Source organism: Balaenoptera ricei, chromosome 15, assembly GCF_028023285.1.
Source record: "Balaenoptera ricei isolate mBalRic1 chromosome 15, mBalRic1.hap2, whole genome shotgun sequence".
In the NCBI taxonomy this organism is placed as follows: Eukaryota; Metazoa; Chordata; class Mammalia; order Artiodactyla; family Balaenopteridae; genus Balaenoptera; species Balaenoptera ricei.
Window position 1 is genome coordinate 80,805,094 of NC_082653.1, and position 6,480 is coordinate 80,811,573.

Genomic DNA, 6,480 nt, shown 5'->3' on the forward strand with positions numbered 1-6,480 from the left:
AGATTACACAGCTCTATGTTGGGAGATGAGAAGGGCAGAGACTGGGGTGTCTGCGCTCCCTGTCATTCCTGAAATCTGATTCTGGGGGAGAGCTCCGGCCGGCCACCACTCAATTCCCAATGAGGAGCGTCTATCCGGGGAGTGTGGGGGAAAGAAGGGTGTTCAGCGGGGACGGGAGCTGGGCTGACACCGGGGGCAGACGGCAGGCGAGGCTGGAGAGGGGCTGGGGCCTGGCCGTGGAGGGCCTTGAGTGCCAAAGACAGGCAGGAGCTGGCCTCAGTGTCCCTCTGGACCTTGGGGCCCGCGTGTGAGGTGATGGAACCTGACAGACCCCAGTCGCCATCCCCCTTTGAGCCCCTCCAAGTGCTCTGTGGGCCGGGCAAGCTGTAGAGAGACCCGGCTTCCTCTGCAATGTGGGAATAACGTAGACCTCCAGGGGCTGCCTCCAGAAAAAGCGATACGTAGGGAAGAAATCATGACGAACCGCCGTGGACTTTAGAGGCTGCGTCGTTGTTCAGACGGGGAATCTGATGGGCAGGTACGCGGTCAAGGGCCCCGCAGGAGCCTGAGTTCCGCCCTCCCACACCAGCTCCTTCCACCGACCGCGGCAATGGACAAGGCCCACAGATGTCGCTAACGCCCTATAAGGCGTTGTAACGCCCTACAGAACCCAGGCCAGGTTACTCCGGGTGACAAACGCCCACACGGAGGGCGGAGACCAAGGAAAGAGGAGAAAATGGAGAACGGGGGCGTGGGGGAAGGGGAATTATTAAAGCCCGCGGTGGGAGGAGCGCTGGGGCACCACCGGGCAGATTACGGCTCAGAGCCCTAGCAACAGGCCGACCATTGGAGGAGCGGGGCAGGCTAGCTGTGATTGGCTCTCGCCGCTGCCCGCGATTGGAAGGCGGCCTCGTCCCCGCCCTGCTCACATCCGGGTGTCTGGCCTGGCCTGGAACCTTAGCGATCGCGGGTTGTCAGATTTCTTTGGCCTACAGGGCAAGCGCCCAAGACGTGCCTGGCGGGCGCGCAGAGCGGTGAGGCTCACCCACGCGGAATCGCAGGTGCGGGTGCGCGCAGGCGTGCCCGCGCAGAACTGAGGTCCCAGGCACACGCAGACAGCGAAATCCTGCACCTGGGGCCCAGGTGTTTGCGGACAGGTGACCGGAGAGAAGGCCGAGGATGGAGTTCCCGTATGGGTTGGAGCTAGGCGTGGGCCGAGCTTGAGGGCCCTACTGCCGTCCCAGGGTCTGGGCACAACCCGTGTAACGCGAAGGCTTGCAGGAAGCCGAACCCAGCCGACACCCGGGGGCCCGGGCCTGGGGCTGGCGGGCCTGCTGCAGAGCCGGGTGGCGCCCAGCGGGGGGCAGCAGAGGACGGCGCCACTGGAGCCGGCACATGCGTGGGGGCGGGGGGCCGGGGCCCGGAGGGCTGCTGAATCCTCCCAACTCCGGCGCCCTGCAAATCATTTGGTAACCCAAGTAAATAGGGCAGAGGCGGCCAGACCAGTCGCTGGTGCATTCTTGGGTCCTGAAGCCCTGAGGAATGGACCAAGGCTGTTTTGTTATCTAGGTTCGTTTTGGCCCTATCACCACTGGGCTAAATAAATTTTAAATCCTTAACATTTAGGATATTAGGGGAGTATTGCTCCTTTTGCTTTTGCCCAGCAGTGTAATGAAGTGTCTGTTTGATCTTGGGGATCTGGACAGCATTTAGGGAAATTACATGGAAAGGAGCTCACCCAAAATGCTTGCAGTCAGCCACAAGCTGCTCCTCCTTTATACGGGTTACCCAGCCATTACTTCCCAAATCTATCTTGTGTATTTGAATGTAATGCCTAATTTTGGTCAAGAGAATATTTTTCACTTAGTCCACCCACTACCCTCTCCAACCTAGTACTCATCATTGAGGAACCACAACATTCCCCAAAAGGAATGTCTGTTTGAAAACTGAGCAGTTTCCAAACTGAGCAGGCAAAACCACTTATAAACCGTAATAACGTTAACACCTCCATATTTTGGGAGGCAAGGACTTTTGGAAGGCAAAATGCTTTCATAACAAACCTAAGGGAATCCAAAATGAGCTTTCAGTCAGGCTTTAAAGAACTGACCAACCATCAAAACCCCGGCCCTAAAATCTGGCTTCAGGAGGCTAAGAGAATGAAGAGATGGAAGGTTTGATGTCCCGTGTTGGCCCCTTATCTGAGAGCCAGTAAGTAGTAGGGTAATTTGTCCATCGTGGTGGGAATAACCAGTTAACACCAAGACTGTGTTAAAAGTCTATAGATTCATTCTCCCAAGGTAGATCCAATATGAAGGCAGCCTCTCAGACATGATTGCAGCTTCCTGAAAACTCTGGGAGTAGTGGGCTGCACTATTTTGCCACCTCTGCCAGGCATAGGGGCAAACAGCTGCAGACCACCAGGATTCACCAGGTCAAGTGAGCACATGTATGAGATGGCTTGCTGAGTCAAAGCACGTGCTGAGTGGGCACCTACCTAGTTCTTTTTCCATCCAAGGGAAACAGGAGAGGATTTTGAGGAGGCAAAACACCCTAACCTAAAAGACTACTCAGAAAACAAGATGGTTCCTCTGGGTGACAGGCAGGCAGCTTAGTCCTCATGGGCTCAGGTCACAGGCCCCTGGTGCTGACCGCTGCTTAAGGCCATCTGATTCTGGTGGAAGAGCCCTGGGCCGGCCACCACTCAATTCAAATTCAGTTCCACATGAACCAATGAAAAGGCTGGATGGAGGGACAAAGAAAAATCTTTATGCAAGACCAAAAAAAGTGCCCCAACAGGAATAGAAACAAATCATATGACACAGGAGGAAACAAACAGACAAAACCCAGAATGTGTTAAGACCACCAAGTAGCCTGGTCTCTGGAAAAGTCAATGTTATAAAAGAGGTGGAAGGAGTAGAGGCTAAAGAAAACTATTATGAAATCCAATTAATCGATTTCATTGGATCAGAGGAGAGGGGGTTAGAAAGTGCTATCAAAGGCATTCTGGGTAAAATTTGGGGAGATCTCAATATGGGCTGGTATTAAGAGAATTATTGTGATTTCCTTAGGTGTGATAACAGTGTGGCCGTCATAAGAGAATGTCCTTGTTTTTAGGAGAAATATCAACATAGGGAGTGCAATGTCATTACTTTCAAGGTTCCACAAGACAAATATAAAATGTCACAAAGCAATGGATATTTGGTTTATCCCTGTACCATTCTTTTCAACTTTTGTGTTTGAAATTTTTCAAAACATATAAAAGGTTGGGGGGGGGGGGTCAAGTCCCCCGATACCACCCAGCTATCCTTTAAACAGGGTTAAATCTAATGCAAGAGGCATTTACTGGGACCACCGGTTTTCAAATATCCACATTTAAAAACCACAAGCCAGGGCTTCCCTGGTGGCGCAGTGGTTGAGAATCTGCCTACCAATGCAGGGGATACAGGTTCGAGCCCTGGTCTGGGAAGATCCCACATGCCGCGGAGCAACTGGGCCCGTGAGCCACAACTACTGAGCCTGCGCATCTGGAGCCTGTGCTCCGCAACGAGAGGCCGCGATAGTGAGAGGCCCGCGCACCGCGATGAAGAGTGGCCCCCGCTTGCCACAACTAGAGAAAGCCCTCGCACAGAAACGAAGACCCAACACAGCCATAAATAAATAAATGAATAAATAAAAGGCAAGTAACTTTATTAAAAAAAAAACACAAACAAAAAACCACAAGCCAGGGAATTTTCCCACGGTCCAGTGGTTAGGACTCCACGCTTTCACTGCCTAAGTCCTGGGTTCAATCCTTGGTGGGGGAACCAAAATCCTGCAAGCTGCGCAGCGCAGCCAAAAAAAAAAATCACAGGGCAAAAAAAACCTTATATGACCCACGGGTCACTTAATGCTCAAAAGCAGCAAAAATCCTTCCATCTCAAACTGAGGCAGGTTAGGAAGCACAGAGGACAGTCGCTCGTTACCTCTAGGAAGGAAAATGGGTGGCTGGGAAACCACCATGGGAGACTTACTGTTACCCGATGTCACCATACTACTGTCCAGATAGTAAATATTTTAAGTTTCACGGGCAACATACTGTCTCTTTGCACTTTTTTTTTCCTTTACAGCCTTTTAAAAATATAAAGCCAGGTATGGATTAAGTATGAAGATGAAATACTAAAAATCCTATGAGCTGGTACTGAGGACTCCGTCAGTGTGACCCAGCCACTCTAGCCCCAAACTCTTCACCGACCACAGGTATCTGGTTAATCAGAGGTAGGGTTTGTGGCCATTCAGATCCAACCACATTTGCCCATACCAGAACTGGAAAGTTCAAACTAGCAGGCCAATTAAATTAGTAAGCTGGTACACCACATTTTAATGTTGATTAGGCTGGAGACCACTTAATGTCAGCTCCTAGAAATAGAGAACAGTTACCCGGCTTGATTCTCCAAGTTTGCTTTGGAAACTGCACAGGAAGAGGTAGCTGCCATTCTTAGCCACTCAGATCAACCAGTGTGAGTCAACAGGCAGGTTCCGTTCACCGGCGCAGAGGCCAGTGCGTGCGGTCGTTACATATAAAGAGTGGAGGGAAACTGCACTCGCTTCACCAGGCAACTTATTTGCTCCACTGAAAGGTTCCCTGCCACTAAGTCCCGTTTGATATCCCCTCCACTCCACCCGCAAAGTTCTAGGAATGCAGAACCCTGCTCTGTGGATGCCCGAAGCCAAGTAGATCATTCATTCCTTTACAATTACCCTCCTGCCCATCATCTTTAATTCCTTCCCACTGTCAGTTATTTTTTAAGTTCTAGAGTGCGCTGAGGAAGAGGACCTCTATCTTTAGTGCCTAACCCGGGGTATCATTCAATTCCTGAATTAGAGCTTTCTTAACCTCAACTCTTCAGGGCCATTCTTTTCCAACTGCTTATCACTGTTATGCAAGCCCCCCCTCCCCCCCCCCGCAAATACTTCACAATGGAAATATGTTACAGGAGACTGAATGCAGAAGGAGCTAGGAGAGTCCAGATGACTTCTACTAAGAGATCTGCGAAATTGTAAAATAACGCTACTCTTCTATTTTTTGTTTTAGAGAACAATTACTTTTCATGAAATTGTTATGTATCTCAACATGTAATAGGTTTCCATTATTTTTAAACAAATGAGTATTTTCAGTTTCTAGTTTTTGATACAGTCTACATAAGAGTTATGTAAAGAGGTCCTGAGATGAAAAAGTTTCAGAAACACTGCATCAAGGAACTTAAAACTGGGTGGAAATGCAGCAACAGACAGCATTTCATTTCAAGAGAAGTCCGTCTGTGGAAAATCCTCTGGGCAAATTCCAGTCTTATGTCAAATTCCAGGCACTCATAATGGGACGTTACACCAAAGGAACAAGGGTGTAACAGTAACACCTTCCAGGAGCTACCTTTCTTTCTGAAGAGCCTTGGTGAGCCTGTGCTGATCTTGCCCATCTCTCAACTCCCCTGGCTGGCAAGACGGGTATGACTTGCCGCTATCCTAGTAACTCCCACACTGAGCTCTTGCTCAGTCAGTGTTGGCTGCTGCTCAGTTATCTCCTAGAGGAGAAGCAGCCTGGTGTTAGGAGGCGAAGCTCAGGAGGGCTGAAGATGCGGGCTCCAACATGGGTCATCAGTGAGCTGTGGGACCTCAGGCACATGGGTCACTTCTGTGTCCACAGAGGTGGCACTCTCAAGGTGATTCTGAGGGACAACGAGCCAAAATAGGTGAATTCATTAACATGGCAAAAGCCTAGTCACACACAGTGTTACTCCTAAAATGTGAATTAAAATTTCCCAAAGAATTGAAAAGCTGTCCTCTTCCACTGCATGAACGAGTGCAGCCCCTCCCTGCCTTGCTGGAGCACACCCAAGCCGGTGGAGGAGGAACGCCTTTGCCCTGGTGTTCCTTCCTGTAGACAAACCCCTCCTCACAGCTGGTCAGGGCAGAACACCCCACATGTCCAGGGATGTGATCTGAGCCGCGGGCACATCCTGACAGCTGCCATCAGAAACAGCAGGCTGCTGAGAGTGCAGCCCACGTCAACTAAGGCTGCTGACCACGTCAGAAAGACTTAAAAACCCAAGACAATATAGTTATGAATGAACATCTTAAAATGCAAAAACCCACCTCACCTAAGACATAATGAGATCTCCAATGGGCAGCTGAGAAATACCAAACCAGGCACGTGACCCAGTTTTCATTTAGACCTATATCCCCCACCCCCAGGGCTCAGAAGTTTAGTCATTTGCCCGAGAATCAAAAGGAGTCATGATTCAAACTTCAGGTTCGTTTCACAAGAGAAACAATGGAGACCCAAAAGGTGCGATCATTTTTTAAGGTCAGTAAACCCAGGTCTGATTCCCAGAGATAGGCACTTTCCAATATACACCGTTTTGCCCCTTTCCCCCCGCAGTCCAACCTTGTTCTTTGAGTGGGGGAGAACACCCATGTCCAATCAAACCTTCAAAAGCAAAGAAA